Genomic DNA, 25260 nt, shown 5'->3' on the forward strand with positions numbered 1-25260 from the left:
CTGCCACCGACAACCTATTTAGATCTCGAAACGAGATAGGATCGATGCACTTCACGACGCCGCGGTCGCGTAGCGCCACCAGCGCGAGAATCACGTAATCGAGCCACCCCAAACACAGACAGGGAGGAGGGCAGACAGCGAGTCTGTGGTGGAAGGCGCGAGAGCGCGGGTGTGGTGGAATCCCCATATCCACGCATTTGCCGGCCGGGTAATTTGGCTTTCACTTTCGACTCTTTCCATCCGCTGGCTGCTGCTGACTGCCATCGTCGGGCACAGACCTAGCGCCTTCTTCGGTGCGGTGCATCTCAATCGGCTGGACAACCGGGAATTACGTTAATCGGATGTAATACGAGTGTAGCTGCCTAAATGCATCCGATGACGCTCAACTCCACTGAACAAGCAAATCCTACGGTGGAAGTCGATTATGAAACGTGACTACGCAGGTAAAATGACTTCAATCAGGAAATAGATCATATTATGGTCTCTTAAATTTCGAGCACCGTTGGAGCACTTTTTGATGAAAGCTTAGCTTGTGGGAGAATCCCATACTTTCGAGCGAAATTAAGGGCCTCTTCGTCCGCATCCGTTTTCCTTTATAATTAAAAAAAAATGCTGCGATAAGGAAATACAAAAATGCTGAAGGGCTGCGTTTAATGATCGTTCTTGTCTGGTTGGAAACTTCGTGGACTATTGTGCTGTTAAATTGGTAAATCAGTAGTTAAATAACAGAGAAATTGTGAGACGCAAGACTCCGATTACAAGATGTGATTCTATATAGTCCAAAAAGTCTTGTCAATGTCTATGGTGTAGATACGGCCTTGCATAACATGATCAACCGAAATGGATTTCCAGGTTTGGTCACGTGTTTCCATAGATTTTTTTTCCTTCGAATTATTGGTGGTTTTCTTCACTTTCTCTATGGTGATGCACCCACCATCGATGCGGCACGGTTTCGCTGCTTTTTGATTTATGTGCCGTCAGCTTTTATGAATCATATTTGCATAAATTTCTTTTCGGAAGTCGCATCGTATTAGTCGCGTCGCGCGGTGTTGTCCTGTTTACCCATATTTCCAGACGGATATATTTGCCTGCCACTGTTTATGCATATATGCTAAACACAGACACATGCATTCATAATCTTTAACAGGGAGTTCCGTGTTCAACGCAAAAGTAATCCTAATTGATTAAGTCTTATTTATTGAGATTTTATTAATTTATTACAAGACATCGTGCTTCACTGTCAAATGATTCAGAAAGAGTAACTTATATCTTTTATTCTTCAAATTCTGTCAGACAAATGAAATTGTTGAATCGTAACAGATAATAAGCTTTCCTTAGCACACCGATAAGACGATAAGCTTTCTTAAACGCACGGTAGACTAGGTTGTAGACATCTTTATGATAAAAACTATGAATTGTTTAAATTTGAAGTGCTTATAGAAGCTGCTTTTATTTTGTTTCTGATGGTTTATTACGATGTTCTGATAATTGTCAGTTTTAAGAAACTTCATCCAGAACGCGTTTCCTTGTACATCGTTCATGAGGATGAGACAGTATGGCGTCACATAATATTTTTGAAATTTTGTTTATGATTTTGATGTACTAACACTAGCACGCATCGACTTCTTCCACTTTTTATATGAGTAGAAATCTTTGAGTGTTCTAAACTTGAAAAATTGTTCCCTACCATTGTAAACCAACCCACATTAGACGATGCTGGTAACTACTTGTAGTTCGCGAACCTACCCACTCATCATCACTCCATTATGGTATCATCGTTTTCCATTTGCCATTTGATGGAACCTCAGCATGAGCCAAACAGCCCATTGCCTACCCGCCACATCTGGCAGTGATGGCAAATATTGTAGATTTTCAGAATCCAAACCAAACCAGCAATAAGAAACGATAGTCACGTGTGTTAGATTTAGTTAGTAGATCAAACCTTGATATTATCTTATAATTTGAATTAGAGAGTGAACATTTGATGCCATTTTTAATAAATTCTGAGTAGTTCATTTTGCAATATTATGATAGAATTAAATCAACAACAGTTGAAGGCATCAACAGGCGCTGCTAAAGATCCTATAGTAGTACATCATCACATCGGTTTTTGCTGAACGCGATCCTTTTTATAGAATTATGAATCGTACACTGCTGGTGACAGGTGATAAGTCTGCAAGTTCTACTCTTGAAACGATTGAAATTCATTTCCGCACATGCGCAGGGTAAACATCCGATCGGCCGTTTATCTGATATCCCTCTGCCTGTCTTTTCGCTGATGATGGATTTCTCAAGTGGTCTCAATTTCTTGAACAGCATTATTTTCAAGGCTTCTCGAATTTACGTAGTGTTTTCTGAAAACCAAAAATAAAAGTAGGCAAAAAGGTCAAATCAGGTAAAGAGGCTCGTCCTCCTTCTGTAGGAAGACTAACTAAAGGATATCCTGCTTTCCTCCTTCACCACAATGGCCATTGCAATAATTTTTTTTTGACGTTAACCTGTTTCCCGACACTGAACTGAAATTTTCGTCTAGCAAGCATTGGCAGTTGAAATTTGATATTCTTCAACAACAACTCGGTATCATTATCCTTTCAACTATTCTGAGTCGAACATTTTCATAATATAATAAATATTTTATTTTAGGAATAATCAAGACTGGATAATTCTAACGAATAAAATGCTAGGTATATAAGATGGAGATATCCGTATGAAACGAAACGTCCCTGAAACAAAGAAACCAGCCGAGCTGTACTTTCCGTTATATGCTTCGGACTACAAAGGGGGTATGGGAGGTTTGTAGAGTAGTTGTGAACACGTCTGACTTTCAATCAGATGGTCATGGGTTCGAAACTCCACGGAATGTAAATAGAAATAGGTTGGACATATAACCTGCGATACCAGTCCAGTAAGGTTGGATGGCATCATTAAAAACAGAACGAAGAAGAAGAAGAATAAGAAGATAAAGGGTGGTGTCACCAATCTATTCGTCAGCATTTAAGTCTTTGGCCAGTTTGTTATTTAATCTAAAAGAAAAAGAAATTGATGTAATAGTTTAAAACAATGTGGCATGACTTTTCAAATGAAATGATTATTCGAATCAGTGCTCTATTGTTCAATGATTAGAAGTTTATTTACACGTACTGCCAAATGATTACTCTTGTTCCTTATATGTAGGTATAGTTGAAAAAACTAAATTCACTAGTTTTGACCATTGTTCCATCGTTTCAAGCCAATTCTTCAAATCAGTCGAGTCCTGTATGGTATTTAGTATAATAATAAAAATCAATAAAACATATTTTGTGTTTATTCAAAATATCAATTACACTTATGGCAAAATGATGACTTTTCAGGGCCCATAGTAGAATTTAGGGAAGGGTCGTTTTGCCGTATGTCATTTGGCCGAAGGCCACTAGGCTGAAAGTTGTTAGTTCAAGTACACCATTTGACCTAGCAAACCATTAGGACGGAAGTCATTTGGCCGAAAGAGTCATATAGCCGAATAGGTCATTTGGCCGAATAAGTCATTTGACCGAATAAGTCATTGGGCCGAATAGGTCATTTGGAAGAATAGCCATTTGGCCGAAAAAGTCATTTAGCCGACAAGGTCATTTGGTCGAATAGTCATTTGGCCGATAAGGTCATTTGACCGAATAGGTTATTTAGATGAACAGGTAATATGGTCGCATAGGTTATTTGGCCAAATGGGTCGTTAAGCCGAAAAGGTTATTTGGCCGAAAAGGTCATTTGGTTGAACAGGTCATTTGGAAGAATAGGTCATTTGGACAAATAGGTCATTTAGCCGAACAGGTCATTCGGCCGAATAGGTCGTTCGACTGAATGTGTCATTTGACGTCTCACATTTCACTTCTCGCTGTGAAACGTGAGAAATAAGAAGTAAAAATTGATGAGTGAGAAGAGAGGCGTCTTCCTTCTGACTTTGGTCTTCTCACTTTTTGAAGTGAGAAGTCATAAGTAAAAAATAAGGAGTGAGGAGGGAGAGAAATAAGAAGTGAGAAATGCTGAGTGAGAAGAGAGGCGTCTCCCTTCGACTTCGCTCTTCTCACTTTTTGCAGTGAGAAGTGATAAGTAAGAAATAAGGAGTGAGAAGTCAGACGGCTCACTTCTTACTCCTCATCTCATACTTCTCACTATGAAAAGTGAGTTGTGCGAAGTGAATAGTGAGACATCCAACTTCTCACTACTCACTTTTCACAGTGAAAAATTAGAGATGAGTAGTAAAGTGAGTAGTGAGACGTCTCACTGACATGGCCGAACAGGATATTTGGCCGAAATGCATAACCAAATATTATTAGTTTGGTATTGAAATACCTAAGCATATTATGCCTCAAGTATTCTGCATATAAGTTTTTGGTATTAAATTTTGGTATTTTACCTCTTATGCAAGGCTACATCATACCAATTCCTGTTATTGAGGTCGTCGCTCCTGCTCGGGGTGTAATGTTTTTTTAAAACTATTTTATCGTTATAATTTTTCACTTAGCATGGAATCATATTGCAGAAGAAGTCATTTAGTCGTCGCATTTTCTGGAGTGATTTGTGTTTTAGAAAGAGAATGTTGGTATACGTCGTTAGGCATAATGAACGCCACTAAAGAACAGCCTAACCTATAAAAAGGCAGAATTATGCACTCATGCCAATCAGAATTATACAAATAAAGATTTACCTAGATCAAAAGGCCATGTCCCAATAGTATCTTTTTCTTTGAATACTCATTCTATGCCTTGTGGATAGTTGATACTCATTCTATACCTTGTGCTATTTAATCTTTTTCCATCTAAACGATTTTATAGTCTTAACTAAGTAAGTTAAAATTTAAATATCCCTCTATTAGTTGAACTTACTTAGTTAAGACTATAAAATCGTTTAAACGGAGTAAAATCAAAGAGCAGAATTCTTTGCCCTGAGTGTAGGACAACACTGCTTGTAGATAATAGGTGCATGTTGTAAAAAAGATAATTGGGACAAAACTTCCTATGCTTTAAAGTTGGAGGTTTTATTCTGGATTTTCATTCTTTTAATGAATTTTGCATATTCGCTCCATCTTGGTTAGAATTTCAAGAATAGATTTCAAGAACTTGCTGCGTAGTTAAGCCAATGTACGAACAATCATAGTCAGCGCACGGGATGCGATAAACCACATTCCGTAATATCTGTTCAACGTTTTTTTTTGTTGGGGTGTAGAACCACTGCGTCCATTGAGTTGAACTTTTGTGGTATATCTGTTCAACTTAGTAAGTGAATTTTGTACTTTGCCCTGAAAATGAATGAATAAATATTCGAAACGCCAGCTTTGACTAAAACGATTGTCTTATTAGTAACCTGTAGAACGATATTACGCCAAAAAACCTAAAAATCGCAAATGCCGGTCGTAAATTCATCAATGCTACGGCAATACGATTCCTTCCTTATTAATCATTATTCTAAAATAAAGGAATTATTATATCCCTCTTGTTTTTTTCGTGATTTAAGAGAAGGATCCATATACTTTTGTTCGTTAATTCGAGCAAATGCAAAACATGAAGAGAAAAAAAGCGAACGTATATTTTTTGATTATGCTTTTCAACTATATGGATCATTAAATTTCAGAGGGAAATTATTCTTCTACAAAAAATTCTATCGGCTGTATTACCAATTAAGGTGAATGGTCCATTCCCAAATGTCCTATTCGACCAAATGACGTATTCGCCCAAATGTCCTATTCGACCAAATGTCCTATTCGACAAATGTCTTATTCGGCCAAATGTCCTATTCAGCCGATTGTCCTATTCGACCAAATGTCCTATTCGACCAAATGTCCTATTCGACCAAATGTCCCATTCGGTCAAATGTCCTATTCGGCCAAATTTCCTATTCGGCAAAATCTCCTTTACGGCCAAATAACCTTTTCGGTCAAATGTCTTATTCGGTCAAATGTCCTATTCGGCCTTCCTTAGCCGTGCGGTAAGACGCGCGGCTACAAAGCAAGACCATGCTGAGGGTGACTGGGTTCGATTCCCGGTGCCGGTCTAGGCAATTTTCGGATTGGAAATTGTCTCGACTTCCCTGGGTAAATAAGTATCATCGTGTTAGTCTCATGATATACGAATGCAAAAATGGTAACTTGGCTTAGAAACCTCGCAGTTAATAACTGTAGAAGTGCTCAATGAACACTAAGCTGCGAGGCGGCTCTGTCCCAGTGTGGGGATGTAATGCCAATAAGAAGAAGAAGAGAAGTCCTATTCGGCTGAACCTCCTATTCAGTCAAAGGACGTATTCGGCCAAATGATATCCTAGACCAAATGTCCTATTCGGCCAAATGACCTTTGCGGTCAAATGTCTTATTCGGCTAAATGTCCAATCGGCAAAATGTTTTATTCGACTAAATGTCCTATTAGGCCAAATGTGCTATTCGGCCAAATGTCCTATTGGATCAAATGTCCTATTCGGCCAAATGTCCTATTCGGCCAAATGTCCTATTCGGCCAAATGACCTTTTCGGTCAAATGTCTTATTCGGCCAAATGTCCTATTCGGCAAAATGTTAAATTCGACTAATTGTCCTATTCGGCCAAATGTCCAATTCGGGCAAATGTGCTATTCGGCCAAATATCCTATTTAGTCAAATGTCCTATTCGATAATATGTCCTATTAGGCCAAATGTTCTATTCTGCCAAATGTCCCTTTCGGCCAAATGTCCTATTCGGTCAAATGTCCCTTTCGGCCAAATGTCCTATTCGACCAAATGTCCTATTCGGCCAAATGTCCTATTCGACCAATTGTCCTATTCGACAAAATGTCCTATTCGACCAAATGTCCTATTCGGCCAAATGTACTATTCGGCCAAATGTCATATTCGGTCAAATGTTCTACTCAACCAAATGTCCTATTCGACCAAATGTCCAAATGTTCCATTTAATTGAGATAGAAAACCGCGCTTGTGATTCGTTTTAAATTTTTAATTAAATATGCAGCATTCTAGCTGAAGTTTAAGGATCGGTTATGACTCAACGGATTTCTTCAGTTCACTTTCTTTATTTAGGAACACCCGAACGTCAAACTTTGGTGTATGAATCATACGCCTGTACCAAGCCCCAAACCAACAATCGTTTATAACATTATTTATCTGATCACTAGATGCCTTATTTATGCTTATCCTACGCTAACAGATCAAGCGTCAAGTATAAATAATGTTTTAAGGCATTGTGAATGTTTAAACAAACATTCACTATACAGTTTTAGACGTCCAGAGGAATTACTCAACATCTGAAATAAAATAAAAATTAAAAGTATTGAAGAAATAGCTTATCATCCAATCTGAATTCCCAATTTCACAAGTTTTTCTCGTTGACGAAAGAAACTACGTATTGGCTGTTATTAGCAAATATAGAATATCAATGCTTACTAAAACATAAATTCCAGTAGAGTCGAGAAGCAATTGATGTCATTTTTTTTATAGCATTCGCCATTATGGCGAGCGTGGAATGCTGGATAGTATTACTCATGCATTGGCGGGCATAAAAAGCATTCAATGAATAACTGTGGGAATGCTAATAGAACACTAAGTTGAAAAGAAGTTGGAATGTAGTTAGAGCCAAAGAAGAAGAAGAACTCATGATCGGATGGATCCAGACCGAGATGGACAGAAAAAGCACTCAAAACAAATATAATAACAAAAAAATTAAGCTCGTACCTTTGTGTGATAGTAATCTTATTTTCATGGTTGATCCATATTTTTTGTTTCAAATTTTTTATTCTTATTGTTGAAAACGTATCTAGGGGAAATGACGGCTTCGCAGGTTTTGTTCTATTATTGTCAGGAGGGTTTTCTATAACTAATTATGCTCAAATTTGACGAAAAAAGTTGGAAAATTATTAAAAAAAATGATTAGGTTGAGTAATAAGGAAACTAAATGCGATCGCACGAAAATTGATTCAGATTGCGGCATTGCAAAAAAAACTCATAACTTGACATTGCGAATGCAAAATAATACAACCCCGAGCAAGGTCGGGTAAGTAGAAGCATAAGTATTAGAACGCTAGTGGCTAGTGGCTACTAGTCCTATTAAAAATGGAAAGACTAGATATAACCTTATGGATCGTTTGGTCTAAGAGTATTAACAACTATTTCGATGAAAAACTCTCTAGACAAAAAGACTTCTAAGAAATTCTCGTCCCAGAAAGATACTGAATACCTATAGAGTTGAATGAAGGAGTTGTCTTTCGACTCCAAAAATTGTCTGATATTACCTCTTGAGCACAGCACTAGTTAAAACACGCTTGCGCTACATACATAAAGCAAACTAGCCTCAATGCTTGATCCATAATCAACCGCACGATAAAAGGTTAAAAACTGTTTTACCGTGGAGATCATTTTACCTTAAAGGTCTTTACTCATGCAAGACCTTTTTGTAAATAACTTTGTTTTATCCTCACCATTGCTATCTTGTAGGGGAGGAGGTTCGGTTGTGGGCACCTTTGTGAATTTCGTCCTTAACTTTGGTTCTAGTTGGTATTATGTCTATATTTTAATACCAATGGAAAGCTAGACGTACAACCTTACTACTAGGGAAGAAATCAGTTTGATTTCGTCAATTTGAAACATTTTATGGTCAATTTCGAAAATTCGGGATTTTTAGACATTCCAGTTTTGTAGTTCGGTTGTGGGCACCCTTGAAAACCTGACTAATAATGAAGATTAACAAATGAAATCCACCCAATTTCAAAGAAAAAGAGCATTTTATTAATTTTAATTGTCTTGAAACAATAAAAAATCTAGATTAATCCACCCAGCAGTGATGATGCCTTTCTCCTGCATTGAAGAAGGTAACGAAAACAATCACTTAAGAAAGGTCAAAAATAGCACTTTAGGAAGTTGGATTTAACTTTTTCCATCAATTCACAGTAATATATGTAATATTTATATACATCGCATGCAAACAATATTCTTATTTTTAATTTTGCATTTTTCTCCTCAATGAGGGGTCCTTATGAAAATAAATGATAATTTGTCAACAACTTCGGAAGGCAATGTCTAAAAGGTCCAATTTCAAATGGCAAACAATAAGATCGAATGCAACTTGTTGCGTGAAAATCGGTCAACGCTTAGTTTCTAAAAGTGCATATACAATGGTTAGATGCGCCTAAAAAAACAAATAACAATAAAACTTAGGTATTATTTATTACAATAAATTATGACAGAATAATTCGAAGAAAATGCATAAAACAGCATAAAAATAGGTTTGTTGATATGTTTGTTGATAAACTCAGTGATATTGAACCATTTGTCAATAAAAAGAGGGTGCTCATAACCGAACCAATAAAGGTGCCTACAACCGAATTTAGCAGAGTTTCAGGACAATGATGAAACAAAATTTCGAGCTGGAATTTTAATGGCAATCGTTATTGAACTACAAAATAGACTAAATTTACCGTATGAATACGCATTAGAACTAACTTTTTCAATTCAATAACATGTTGATCTATCAAGTTTGGTATGCTGCATAGAACATCGTGTTTCGATAGCAAATGAATGACAGATGTCAGAATAACAGTATCTGCTTTCTGTCAAAAGTTACGTGGGAGTGCGCACTACCGAACGGTGCCCACAACCGAACCACCTCCCCGAATAATCATCGAAAAAAAAAGTTTTAAGAGACATTTTTGAACGATTTTGTTATCCGACTGACGGTGAGGACGATTATCAGTTCTTACCCCTAGATCCATTGTCACCCCGATGACAATTTATTATTAGTTAATCCCTTAAAGCAATTTAATCTCGTAAACCTTACAATTTGTTTGGAAATTAACAAGACATTAATATCTTCTATAAAAAACAAATCTTTTAAAGGGCGTTTGTCAAGTCCTTTTTCCAAATATGTTTTTCATCCTTGAGTAATTGGGAATTGGGATTGTGGTGAAAATCTCTTGCCCTCGAGTCATATCAGAGAATTTACTCGACTCGAACAGCTCCTCGAATTCATTCTTCAAATCCTCCTACGAATAACATCACATCTGACATCACTGCCCTCACCTACCCACTATTTGCACTTGCACTCTCGATCGTACACGATTTACCGGTATGCAAATACCCTCCGCAGCACAGCCCGCTCTACCAAACGAAAATCAAACCCAAGCTTCCCGGCTCGGCGCGGCGGCGTGCTGCGCTGCGGGATCAGATCGATTGGATTCATAGAACCGGGAAGCTTTGCTGCGATCACGGTGCTGCGGTGGTGGCGGTACGATCATCAGCAACTCAAGGACTTGGCAGACTGCGACCGACCGACAGCAGCTTCTTCCTCGATGACGCCGTCTCATGATGGTGACGATAATTGCTGATGTACGCTGTGCAGTGTGTAGCCGCACCATTTACTGCAAAGGTTCGTGGCTCGTAGGTTTATGGTTGGATGCTCTGTGCGAATGAAAGGAATAAAAGCCTTATTATTGTCGGAACGTGCACCCCATTCTGTGGTCTCTTCCTTGTTTTCATGATCCAAGCGGTGAATACAGAGCAGCTGTGATAAATGGAGTTCTGTGTAATTAAGTGTTGGACGTTGTAAAAATGGTATATGGCAGCCAATCAGTGAATTTCAATATAAGTGACTAGGTGAACTGGCAACCCTGAAGAATAGGGCACCATGTATTGCCACCATGTTCCACTCCTCAGAATAATCATCGCTCGATTGGGGTGGTCGATGATTATCAAGGAAGTGGAGAGTTCTCCGGTTCATCCAGTAGTACGGATTCCCATTCTAGGAAGTCGTTTTGCGCAACCGGTTGGCTCCAATGGCATGATTGTGCTCAATTTGCACAATGAGCCCAAGCGCAGGCAAACTTCTGGCTTTGCCGGTAAATTGGAGATTTCCTGACGCTGATTGTCCGGCGGCGGTACTACCGAAAGGGAAAACCCGGTCTGCTTCCGTCGACGACGGCGGTAACCTTGATCCAGGCTGGTGGTCCCGATTTTGTTGCAAGTTGCGGATGGAAAACGGCGATCGATATAAGCTAATGGTGCACGTATTTACAGTAGTTTATGTGGATCGGTGGATTCTGTGATTCCAGAGAATTTCTGGCCACATATATCATCTACGGCTCTTCTGATAGTTAACAAAGAAGATCTGCCGGTGAGGACAGAAAGTTGATGTCATGGGTATTTTATTCAGGAAGCATTGCACAGTAAGTCATGGTTGCGCATTAAAGTTTCCAAAAGGTTGAAATACCCAAAAAGGACATTTGAAACATTTTTTTTCGTGTTACATAAAGGCAGTAAGTGAAAGGAATTTACCTGAATTTCTAGATGAGAAATGCGAATGCGGTGTAGCAGAGAAATATTTTTTTCCTAAAAAAAAATGGTCGGATGAAAGATTTCATCGCACACTTTTTTTTACTGCGAAAACATGATTTGCTCGTTTTTCTCTCTTCCTTTTTGTGACATCATTGATGCACCAATCCCAATTGTCTTTATAGAACAAATAAACTGGAGTTTTTTTGGTGTGAGCGAATCTCATCTTCAACATTATTTTTGATGATGTTCAAGGTTCGAATCCCGTTTAATGAGTGAGACGTAAAAACGGTGAAGTGAAAAATGAATTCATCAAGTAGATACGATTTTCATTCAAAGAAGATTTCTTTCAGTTCAAAGAAGTATGTAGTCGTAAATCAGAGCCGAACACTGAATTGGAAAGATTATGCTCGCTACAAGAAAATTAATAAAGCTGGAGTCTCTTTGTGTATCTCCTTCCAGCATTTTAGTGGTCCGTTTTGACGTAGGATTACGTTCTTCGGGAAGATAGCAAGACCAAAATGATATGTGTAGAGGGGGTTGATTGTGTCGGTTGCGGTCCCGGGACAGCAGTGACTGTACCGAAAATGTATTCAAAATGGTTGCGAGTTAGCGGAAAATCTTCGAGTGAATGTCGGGCAGCAGCAGCAGTCAAGTGAAATTTTTACGCGAGGTTCGTAGTAACGTTTGGTTGCTATGAGTGATTGTAAAAGCGTATTGTGAATTAAAAAATGGTTCTTTTCAGAACCACTATTTAACACGAGAGAAGGTAGAGCCGACAAATTTACTTCAAAGAGCAAATAGTAACTCCTTGGCGACAGCAGAAAGTTGGAGTTGTTAGCAGTGAAAGTGTTCGTCAGAGGGAGACACTGCAAACATGTATTCAGATGGATGGTGTCTATCACGTTTCGGCGGCAAATCATCGAGTGGCTGACGTTTGTTTCAGTAGCAGTGATGTGGATTTTTCTTTCAAAATTCTGATTTTCTACGTGAGTGGTACGAAAACCCCTCTCTTCTGTGAGCGCAGCTCGGGCCCGGAAAGAGGAATTCTGGATGGAACCACGACCTCGTCCTCGAGCTGATATACTTGGTGACAGCTTTGGTTTCCTCTGTTCATGATGCTCATCACCTTCGAAACACGAGCGAGCGTCAGAAGGAAACGTTGCAAAAAATTATTAACCTGGATGGCATTCAGTAACAAGCAAGTGAAATTTCCTCTCAAGGTAAACGAATAAATTATTGCTGCGTCTTAATTATTGATGCGCACTTGTGATTTTGCTGCCAACAGCAATTTTCGTCTCTCTACCACTGTGTTTTCTATCGATTGTAGAGCGTTCCTCAAAACCTTTAAGTCGAGTTAGTGGACTCGTTTGTAACAAAACTTTTTTTGAATTCAACTTGTTGCGAGCAAATCGGTCAAGGATAAGTACCTAAAAATGAGTGAGATTTTTCTTGTAAATAAATGTATTTTGACCATAACTCCGAATCCCACAGTCCGATTCGTTTTTATAATTTGTAGTTTATTTAATTATTTGTTTATTCGTCCAATTTTCAATACGAAACAATGGGACAAGATTCCGCGACGAACGGTGCATTCGATTGCTTGTTGAGAGCAAATCAATGTGGCAGGTTCTTCTTCTTCTTCTTCTCATTGGCATTACATCCCCACAGAGCCGCCTCGCAGCTTAGTGTTCATTAAGCACTTCCACAGTTATTAGCTGCGAGGTTTCTAAGCTAGGTTACCATTTTTGCATTCGTTTATCATGAGGATAACACGATGATACTTTTATGCCCAGGGAAGTCGAGACAATTTCCAATCCGAAAATTGCCTAGACCGACACCGGGAATCGAACCCAGCCACCCTCAGCATGGTCTTGCTATGTAGTCGCGCGTCTTACCGCACGGCTAAGGAGGGCCCGGGCAGGTTAGGCCGTATCAATTCCTAGTGGTCACTTTCGAGCTCCTGATTGCAAAATTGTGACGCAAGTCATATTTGGAATTATCTTTCCAAATAAGCCATCACGGGTTATATATCCTATATAGCCCATTCCGGAAGGGCGAATAACCCTTAGACTGGTTAGAAAAAGTTACCGAAGAAATGTTTTTTTTATATCTATTGTTGGGGGGCAAGGGCAGGTATTCCGACACAGTGTTCTCAGCAGCACTATTGGGTGTTGTACAGCTTTAAGGTGGTTATACAACAAAGCCACAAATCGGCCATCTTGGAAACCACGTGCTTTTTCTTGTGATTTTTCAAGAGCACGAATTGAGAGAACCACAATGCCCATGGGGATGAAACATTCGTAGATCGTTTTCTTACTTGTGCTAAACAATCGACTTTAATTTCAGCATTGTACGAAAATTATTACGCTAGATTTGATCTTTCGATAATAGGAGTAGAAAACCGTGTGGTGAATTTGAAATTCACCACATGGCTTGATTGTATAATCACCTTAAGGTGAAGGTGGGTTGAGTACCAAAACAAAACTTTGAAAGTATTGGTACAATAAAAACTGTCATATACTGTAGTAGTATTGGTGTCGTATTTATAATATAACATATAATATTAGTAGGGTGGGTCAAAAAACGACCCAGCTCCACCACGCTCACTCGATTCCGTCCCATACTCCGAGTGTCCTCAAAAAACCGATTTGAACAAAAACTGGTTCAGCGCAAGCCGGTTTTTATGAAAACTAGTATGGGAAACTAAACCTTTTATTACACTGGCTACGGCGCCTCCCCTCCAAACGCTGGCGAAAAGAGATCCCACATAGCTGAAAGCAACATTCCAGAGACTTCACTGAACGAAAATCGCACCGCAGGAAAGATCCATTGATTACGTAACGCAAATATAGCATTTTATACCCCACTCACCCTTATGTCATACTTTTTGTATGAAGCATCTGCGATAGTGTAGACTAGACTAGACTAGAAGTATCTGCCCCTGGTGCGATAGATATTACAGACAAATTTTGGGTTTTTTTGTTGAATTGCACGTTTCACTGATGCCTTCTGAGAAGGCTAATTATCATGCGATAGATTCGCTACCTCGATTAAAATCGACTCCCAACTATTGGAACGACCATTTAATATGGATTGTCTATGGAGTTGAAGCTCTTAAATATTTCATCCAGTCATATGGTCTCCCCCCTCGCTAGCGCCCAATGACGGAGTGCCAGAATCAGAATAATGTTAAATTCAACCTCGGCATATCAACTTTCATACAAACCTGAAACGACTTGTGCACGGTAAGCCTCTATTCAAACCAGCCCAAACCATTGGATGACACCCAATTTATAAATCATAATCGACTGAGCGTGGCAGAGCAACATTATTTTTTGAACCACCCTACTTATTAGTTTGCTGCTGCCGGTGCCGGTTCACCGCGGTGTTTACATTCGCTCCGCGATCAGTTTTTAATCGTTTTTTTCGGGCAAAAATAGCAGTTTATATTAAGTTTTCGGTGTAAACAAGTGACTGATTTCGAAAAGTGATGTTTAATTTGCATTCCATCTACATTTCGGGCAGCTCATGTGCAGAGAAGTGAGTAAAAATTTGATTTTTTGCGTGCCCTTTGAGAAGAAGTGAAGTGCAGTGATAAACCCACCAAATCGCGAACCGCTTTTAAATTGGCACGAAACTGATGATTTAGGATAATATTCAAGCCGAAATACAAAGGACTCTTTGGATAAACATGTCCATTATCATAGGAAGTGAATAAATATGCTGTGAACAGGTTAGTAATTTCAATATTAGACTTTTATTCGGTGCTGTTCGATGCATCCGAATGTTGGTGGGAGAGGAGTGCGGGAGGTGTGGGGTTGACCCGTGGAAGGTCCGGTGCCATATTGACTGCCATCGTGGTACTCTTCCAACTATGTCCTTAAACTGCAAATAATATTTATTTATCAAACCTCATATCTCATACATAAATCGTTGTAATGTTACTCAGACATTCAGTGTCCTGGGCGTGTAATAATAATCAGCGCTATATCACATGGTTACTAGAATTCAATATTATAAATTTTATAAATTCTTCGAAGCTATCATAAATTGTTCACTATCATATAGATCTTCACTCACAGGCAAATAAAGTTCAATTCGAGTTACCTAAATGAACGTGCAAATAAGAATTCGGCACCTTTACTCGTCTAATCACATACGATCTAAACGTCTACCTTTCTCATTACCATTCAACGATGACAGTCCTAATTTGTAGTTCAAATGAGGTAACGTGTTAGACTACTGTCGAGCAGTATATGCCCAGCGGTAACAATATCTTCGGACAAATGTTATTACCGAGGAAATGCCCTTTTAAGGAAAATATTAAATTTAGGGAAATGTTCAATCCTAAAGAACCTTGTATGATATAAAGCAGTGATCCCCAAAGTGCGGCCCGCGAGCCACACGTGGCCCTCCAAGCCTTTTCCTGCGGCTCGCGAAGCAATTCAGAGAATACACTACACGTGGCTCATTGTTAAGCATTTTATGAAAAGAGAAGCTTTTCGTTGTGCCAATTTTTTCGTTGCATTTTAGGATTCTGTAAGTTAGCACCACTGTTGAGCTTGCTGACGTCTAATCATATTTCTCTTTCAAGTGCATAAACGGAACAGGATTTGTATTCATCGAGCATGCTGCCATGTACGCTAGGCATAATCAACACTTTTGAAACATGCTGTCGTTATTTCAGCGACAACTTATACAACAATCGAAAAGATGATTTGCAAAAGAAATTTCTTGCCAAGTCTAAAAGAGCAGAAACAGTAATATCGACTCATAGTTACCTACTGCGATAAAACCTGCAAAATCAAATATCCTTATAAGTTTGTTATTTGAGAAAAAAAAATCGCGGAATATTATTTAAATTTTATTTATACTCAAAATTTTGTACTATGCTTTGAAATTCTGCTTGAAATAAAAAAAAACAATTATTGAAAATATACTGCAGCCCACTTCAACAGTTCAAAATTGCAATGTGGCCCTCGATAGTAAGCATGCTGGGGATCACTGGATTAATGTATCTGAGGACAAGAAAACTAAACTAAAAGAGTATTTTTTTAACAATTTTGATATCCGACCTCCAGACTGTCGGTACGGAAGTTCCTCCGAGAATTACTCCGGAAGTCTTGTTTGTTATATTTGTCTTAGTTCAATCAAAGGGTCGTGGGTTCGAGTCCCATCGAAGGGAAAGTGGTTACCTCCAATACATTTTTCAAATCAATATCTTCCACACAACGTACATATTCACACATGAGTTTTCAAAACATTGTAAATTTATTTGTCTTATTTAAATTTTTTGTCTTATTTATCTTATTTAATTTTATTTATCTTATTTTGTCTTATTATCTTATTTAAACCAGCACCACAGTTAATACCCAAATACTTTTCAAAGCTTATGTGGAATCCTTGTACAGAAGTTCTCTCACGATATTTTCCAATGTTGTTTTAGAAACTGCTCATGTTTTCATTTTCCAAAACTAGCTGGAGTTTGTGTATTTTGGTCTCCTTATTGCGTGATTGGTCGGCGCGCTGCTGTTCTCTCGCCGAACCACTGCATTATGGAACGTACACACGGTTAAGCAGTTTGACCAACATTGACTCCACCTCTCGTTTATTCAAACATCCATCAAGTTTTACCAACAGCGGCACAAACAATCAATTTATTCGACCAACAATATCACAAACGAACGACCGAAGCACCAACTTGAGCACCAACCATCAAAAAATATATGGGGGTTTGTGCAACTTCACTACAAATGCTCAAACATGTTCGGCGAACCTTGACTCCGCCCACGACAAATCAAACCGTTTTAATTTTTTCCAACCGAGTCGCCAACTATCAAATGGTTGTTCGAACAACTTCACACACGTTCAAACAAAGCAGCAACCGAAGGGTTACTTGTGTGTGGGTTGCATTATGCAGCGTGCACACCAGTCAAGCAGTTTGATGAACATTGACCCCCTCCCCCCCAAGAAAACGCTTGGCCTGAAGAAAACGTTTGGCCTTTGCCTGAAAACCTGAAGCCGCACAACCATAAGCTCCTCATATTAGTCACCGTTATGGGGTTCCTACAAAGTCCCATTGTTTATATTTTTTCGCAGACGGGTGGACCAGTGGATCATCTCTTCCGAAAGACCCCATAGATCTCGAATGGGTAGAATATCAGGGTAGCCTCTCAATTTGCAAAACTACGAGAATTGTACAAAAAATGGAATCAATTAACAAGGAATTGGTAATATCCACCTCCAGTCGTTTGATCCTACAATCCTTCGTTCCACCCAGTAGAAGGATAGAGGGGAAAGACGCCAAAAACTTTCCTGTGAACTGTTTCACGAAGGCCGCCTTGAGAGTACCAGAATATATGATTCGCAAAAATGCACCAATCAATTAGAAATAATTTACTCCTCTAGTCAAAACTTTTGGCTTGGAGACCATAAATATCGAGTGCACCAAGTTCTCAAGTATAATTCTCGGAAGAGTTCCCAAATGCATTTCCGATGATATCCCTGAGAATCTGTCGATACAATTCTAGAATAAATTTATGGAGTACTTGGAAGTAGAACTGTGCGCCGCACCCCGCCGCCGCCGACGGTGATTTTCGCACACCGCCATAAAAAATTAATCGGCGCTCGGCCGCATAGACATTTTCCGCGCAGCCGAATTTTTTTACCGCGCCGATGGCTATTGGAGGACTACTAAACCAGTATGTTAATGGGTTTCGTATATTTTATAAAAGCACATTTTTACTGATAAGTTCAACCTATCGGAAATACATATTTTCGGTCAAGTTCATATTACATTTATCGATTTCGAAGTATGCAGACATTATTGGACGGTGACCTACCGACAACTATAACTAGCAAAGTTGATTTTGCTCAAGTATGTTCGAGCGAACGTAAACATTTTTTTTTGAGGCTGCATCTCATTTTCCGAATTAATCTCAAATTAAATTAAGAGTGACGATTGTATAATTACCGAATAACGCTGCTCACACAACAAGATTATCTTCGACAGATATTGAATGGTTTTGACAGATATTGGACAGTACCTGCGATTTTATTACTGGGTGATTTTTGTTTTCGAACTGTCACTTTCAAGTTTAATTTAATTTCATAACAGTAAATAAGACGCAGCCTAAGAAGTTAATCGTTTTCAGGAATATAAGGAATTGTTCCTAGATTTCTTTGGTATTTTGGTCTAAAATTATTTCGTAATTTCATTTTAAACTGGAAAATAAAAAAATATGGTCCGTATCCGAATAACTAGAAAATGGATGGATGTAGGCTTTATTCACTCCTTCAGCAGATATGTTCATTAATGTTTCCGATGGGTTTATATAGCTTTTAGAATAAGTAAAGCGTGAAAAACTAGAATTAGGATTCGTAAGGAAATTTTACAGGGTCTCCAGTAGCCTTGTGAGCAAAGGCGTAGGATTCCGGAGATGGCGAGTTCAATTGTCGGTCCGGCTTAGGGTGTTTTCGAATGGGAAACATTCTCGACTCCCATAATCGCCTACTATGCAGGACAACGTCTACTGGTCAACTATGTAGTTTCTTATAAACTACATTTGAAAAAACTTTAACTTCTTGACTTTAAGATCACTCCTGACGGAATTCAAGTTTAAAAGTGCTCGCGTTTTCGGGAGCACACCACTCGATTCAGAGGCGGCGCACAACTGTCATTTTTGTTGATTTAGCTTTGCTGCGTCGCAGCATGCGTGAAATAATAAAAATGACAGTTGTGCGTTGCTTCCGTATCGAGTGGTGTGCCCTCGAAAACGCGAGCACTTTTAAACTTGGATTCCGTCAGGAGTGACCTTAACTTTAACTCTCTATGAATTGAATTTCTTCAGAAATTATTTAAGTAATTCCTTCGAGCATATCTTCTGGAAGCCCATCGTGAAATCAAGAAATCATACAGAAAATTGTACAGGGATTAAAGCTTTTCATATTTCTTTTGAGCTTTCTCCAACAACTCCTTCAGATTTTATTTGAGTGTAACTCCAGAAATTCCATTGAGAAATTGATTAGAAATTTAATTTGCGAAGCATTCCTTTGCAAATTATGTCAGAAAGGCGATGAAATAAAATTGTCAACGCTATTATTCGTGACTGAAAGCCAATCCGAAAATCGAACTATGTCAGAAAACTTCTTCAAGGAATCCTTCAAGACGGACATGTTTCATAAAATCTTTTAAGAACTCTTTCAAATAATCCCACAAAAAATTCCATCGTGAATTCCGTCTGGAGGAATATATCGGAGCAGTTCCCAAAGGATTTTTTGGAGTATGCCTTAAGGAGTTTCTGATGGAAGTTCAAAACAAATTTCCGAAGAAATTTATCGGAGAAACTATAGATGAATTTATAGAAGTACTCTTGAAGTAAATGCCACGGATGCAAAAATGCAACTCTTGAAAAGAACTCGAGCAAGAGAAGGCATGAGTATTTGTGCAATAATTCCTAGGGCAGAAATTTGGTTGGAAGGATCCGGAAAAAAACTACGTACTTTCAGAATTTCTGTAAACGATTCGGGAGAGCTTCAAATATATAATTTCCAGAGGATTTTCTGAAGAAATTACTGAAGCATTCCAAAACAATTTAACTGGGGCTTCTTGGAGAAATATTTTGGGAAACTCCTGGAGGGTTTCCGAAATGATTTCTAGAGAAAATGGCAATTGAGTTTTCATATGTATACCCGAATAGAAAATACAATAGAATTACATTAAAATATCATAAAATTACAATACATTTTATTTATGAACAACTAATTCTATTGTTCTTCTATTGTACCAATTAATTTTCCTTATTGTTGTTCCAATAAACGCTGTTATTTTACCTAACGTCCACCCAGGAACGGCTTGGCTGATAGCGTGTGAACTATCTTACCAAGACAATTTCGTGTTGTTCTTCAATGGCCCTCTGCTTACGTTTCAACTTCTATTCAATTTTCATACTTGTCGCTCGCTTGCGATAACTTTCAATTCTGTGCTTCATCGTGCTTTGCAAACATGCTCCCTTGCACTTTGAGCTTAAGTAGTTTGATCTCACCGATAAAAGCCAATGAAAATGAATCAATAAGTTTCTCGCGGTGATGAAACCTCATAAGCAATCATAAACAATAAATTCTATTGTAATTGCAAAAATTTGTTCGAGAAATAAACGATTTTTTCATTGTTACGGTAACTAACAACCCCTATTTTTTATTGTAAAACTTCCATTTACAATAGGATTTATGGTGGAAAACAATTTTATTATTAATTGTTATTCTATTGTGAGCAACAATAGAGTTTATTGTAATTACAATTAAATTTATCGTATTGTTACAATACTTTCTATTGTAATTCTATTGGACTTTTTTATTCGGGTACTTAGCACAACTTCTGGGGTGGTTGGGTGTTGCGTGAGAAGTTCGAATTCGAAAGAGTGATCTTGAAGTAAGTTAGGAAGCTATTTATTTTGGGAACGACCAGAGTAGATAACAAAAAATCCCTCTGTTTTGGCTTTTCTGGTCGTAGAATTTATAAAGCGGAGTGATTCTACTACATCCGACGTTTCCACCCTTGGCTTGGGCCAAACCAAGGGTCGAAACGTCGGATGTAGTAGCTTTATAAATTCTATGACCAGAAAAGCCAAAACAGAGGGATTTTTTGTAATTTAGGAAGAATTCTTGGAGGAGTTTATGGAGGAACTCAAGGGAGAATTTCAGGAGATTCCTTCAGGAAAAACTTGTAGACATTCTAGAGGAATATCCGTACAAAATCTAAATTTCTGGAGGAATATACGGGGAATGAATTATCTGAACTCCAAAGAAATTTTTAAAATGTTTCTCGAAAAATAACTTCAAGAAATTCCGGAAGAATTTCTGCCGGAATCTAAGGAGGAATTTTCTGTGCGGCTTCCAAACGAACTCCCTGAAGAAGGAATTTCTGGAGAATCTTCGAGAAAATTCTTCAAAGAAGAAATTTTAATGGAAATTTTGTAGGAATTCCTGGAAGAATACTTAGAGGAACTTCCGCAGGAATTCCGTGGAGAAACTTCTGCTGAAATTCCTGGAGAGACATCTGGACGAAATCGCGAAGGAACTTCTGGACGAAATTCTGGAGAAACTTTCGACGAAATTTTGGAGAAACTTTCGACGAAATTTTGGAGAAACTTTCGACGGACATCCTGGAGGAACTCCCAAATGAAATGAACTTCCGGAGAAAGCCCGAAGGAACTTCCGGACGAAACCCTGGATAAACTTCCGTCGAAATCTTCAAGGAACCAAACGAAATCCTGGAGATACTTCCGGACGAAGTTTTGTTTGAACTTTCGGAGAAATTTCCGGACGAATTCTTGAAGGAACTTCTAGACGAAATCCTGGAGGAGCTTTCGGATGAAACTCGACAGAATCCTCCGGACAAAATCATGGGGGAACTCATGGACGAAATTTTGAAGAAATTTTCGGACGAAATCCTGAAGGAACTTCTAGACGAAATCCTGGAGGAGCTTCCGGACGAAATTCGACAGAATACTCCGGACAAAATCATGGGGGAGCTCATGGACGCAATGCTGGAGGAACTTCCGGACGAAATCCTGAAGAAATTTCCGGACAAAATCCTAAAGGAACTTTCGGACGAAATTCTGGAGAAATATTCGGACGAAATCTTGGGAGAAACTTTCGGACGACATCCAGGAGGAACTTCCAAACGAAATCCTGGTTGAACTTCCGGAGAAATCCTAAAGGAATCTCCGGACGAAATCTTGGAGAAACTTTCGAAAGAAATTTTGAAGGACCTTTCGTCGAAATCTTTAAGGAACTTCCAAACAAAATCCTTTAGAAACTTTCGGACGTAGTCCTGGAAGAATTTTCAGATGAAATCCTTTAGGAACTTCCGGAAGAATTTTTTGATGAACTTCCGGAAAAATTTTCGGACGAAATCCTAAAGGAACATCTAGATGAAATGCTGGTCGAGCTTCCGGACGAAATCCTGGAGAAACTTCCAGACGAAATTCTGGAGAAATTGTTGGACGAAATCCTAGAGGAACTACCTGAGAAATTTCTGGATGAACTTTCGGAAGAATTTTCGGACGAAATCCTGAAGGTACTGAATCTGATCTATAGATTCCGGACGAAATCCTAGCAGAACTTCCGGACGAAATCCTGTAGAAACCTCTGGACAAAAGGAGGAACTTCTAGAAGAAATCTTGAAGGAACTTCTGAATGGAATCCTGGAGGAGCTTCCAGACGAAATCCTGAAGGAACTTCCGAATGAAGTTCTGGAGGAGCTTCCGGAGAAAACCTGAAGGGACTTCCGGACGAAATCCTGGAGAAAACTTCCGGACGAAATCTTGGAGAAACTTTTGGAAGAAATCCTGGAGGAACTTCCTTCGAAATCTTTAAAGAACATCCAGATGAAATCCTGGAGATACTTCCGGACGTAGTCTTGAAGGAGATTTCGGACGAAATCATGGAGGAACTCCCGGACGAAATCCCGAAGGAACATCCGAACGAAATCCTGGAGGAACTTTGGACTAAATCCAGGAGAAATTTCTTGACGAAATCTCGGAGAAACTTTCGGACGAATTCCTGGAGAATATCCGAAGAAATATGTGGAAATTTTTTCACAGGAATTTCTTAATCAATTTACCAACGAATTCGATGAAAAAAAATTCCTGGGGAACACGTTGAGGAGCTTCTGAAAAAATCTTGAGAATTTTTGACGCTTGAAATAAGTCCACGCCGGACCACGTCGTCACGCCGCCGCCGCTGGCTGAAAATGATCTATCACGCTGCCGCCGGTAAATTTTCAATCAGCGCACAGGTCTACTTGGAAGAATACATATTATATAGTGAAGTTCCTAATTACGAAAAAAAAGTATGGAAGAACTTTTGAAAGAATTGTACTTCCAACGGAATTTCTGTTATAGTGGAATTCCAGAAAATAATTCTAAACAAATGTTCATTTAGTACTAGGGATTATCCGATTTGCAATCAACAACCTTCATTCAACGGAAGAATTGAATGAATTGATTTTTTTTAATTTCTACGATGTATTTAAATGAATGCATTCACTCACTTTTTCTCACTAACATTTAAAATGCACGTGCAAGACACCATTCTGTTTTTGTGAAGTTTATCAGATTTTATTTTGTCAGAGTATCTTAAATTTCAGTGCAATCTCTGAAAAAAATTGGGAACTTTCGTTAAAATCCCGATAACACCCTAGAGATAATTTTTGGTGCAATATCCGAAACAGTTCTTGCAAATTCATACAATGGTTGGCATCGTAACCTCATAACTGAAAAGTGCATGTAAAATACGAGTTGACCATAACTAATTATCAAAGTATTTTGAAAACCGGTTATTACTTGAATGAAACACACGTACTGACTCACGTTCTTCTGCGCAAAACAAAAATAACATCTGGCCAAAGATTTGCTGATTTATGGACTGCGCGAGCGAATCTTCAACATCACTTTACAACTGTTTGGGTTCAAGGGCATAAAAAAGCCCGATAACAAACAACAACGCAACAGTTCATCGACATTAGCTTCGTTTGATGGATCACACTTCTTCAGGGGTTTCTTCCCGAAATTGTACGGGATTTATGCTAATCATTGCCATCGTCTGGATCGGCGCGTTGCTGCGAGTCTGTTAATTCGATAACTTTTATGGCAATGACGATTGTAAATCACCCTCTCTTTCAGAGACTGGGAAAACGCTCGCAGAAAACGGGTTTCGATCTATAGATTTTTTTTGAAAGCGCTTTGTTAAATGATATATGAGACCATTTGGAATATCTATAGAACTATTATGCGATAAGAATGCGATAATGGAGACAATATACTTCCGGCTTTGACCCGGGATTGAGCCATCATCTGTGAGTCTGAGATCGTGACTTGGTAGACTCGCTGAACGTAAACTATCATCAAGTTATTAGGCCGCACAGCTGCATGACTGCCTCGTTCTAAAGGTGAAACAGTTACTTGCTTGTTCTAAGGGTGTCAATAAGTTCATAAATATATAGTTTGTGATTCCTGTAAAGTAGTAGTTATAAACCTTTTCGATCGGATGAGGGTAATTAATTTCGTGTCGTGGCAGGTGTGACGATCGTTAACATGATAGATCGATATTTGCGTTGAATGCCAGATAGGTACTTTGCCTAAGAATAGAGTGCTTAGAACTTTTTAAATTAGTATCCTGTTATTCAATAAACGAGCATTTCACTGATTGAACTTGGACACCTCAACGTGGAATGACCACCTTCATTATTGACGTCAACGATATAGCCATTGAACAGTTATCCTGCGATGTTATGAGAATTGAACTGATTTGGATTCTGTTTCTATTAAGCAATTAAGCAGTAACACAACGAAAACATTTATTTTTATTGCTAATTTTTTCAGACTTCACTCTTTTTATTTTAATGGCATTTAATATCCTTGCTCCTGGTAGTGAACTCGCTTTGGTTCTGAAAGCCACGATAATAAAGATAAAAACAGCTTTGCATTCAATGAACCAATGTGCAGCTTTGGAATGTATTGATCAAAACAAATTTTAATACAAATTGTCGGTACTTTGAGTTTGTTAATATCTTATTTTAAGGTGAACACCAACAAAATGGATAAAAATCTTTCGGCATCATAAACTTCCATTTATTAGTTCATTTCCATCAATTAAAAGAGCTACTTCATCGAAGGTCCCAGTGATAATAATTTTGTTTTTTTCCTCCGTCTCTGATTCGCCTCGCGTGGTAACAATTGCCACCGCGAATTGCTTCCTCCACGACTCATTAAACGAGTTATTTAGAGTCTCGATTGGAAGTGATGCTGATGGTTTCTGTCAGTGTCAAGAAATCGAAACCTTTCACATTTAAACAATGAAAATAATTGTCTTCACCTTCATGTCGCAATTTCGCTACGCTCGACACGAGAGCCTTACATACAACGTGTTTGTAGGTGACCTACATGTGAGCCATTTCCAGTCATAAACCGCACCTTGA

At 38.6% G+C, this 25260-nt stretch overlaps 1 protein-coding gene across 5 annotated transcripts in view; it reads left to right on the forward strand.

The window, feature by feature from the left end:
* The window catches only part of LOC134225142 (serum factor response D-like), a 692637-nt gene that overhangs the window by 122319 nt on the left and 545058 nt on the right, over window positions 1-25260 (forward strand). The window lies entirely within an intron of this gene.

Source organism: Armigeres subalbatus, chromosome 1, assembly GCF_024139115.2.
Source record: "Armigeres subalbatus isolate Guangzhou_Male chromosome 1, GZ_Asu_2, whole genome shotgun sequence".
NCBI classification, from domain to species: Eukaryota; Metazoa; Arthropoda; class Insecta; order Diptera; family Culicidae; genus Armigeres; species Armigeres subalbatus.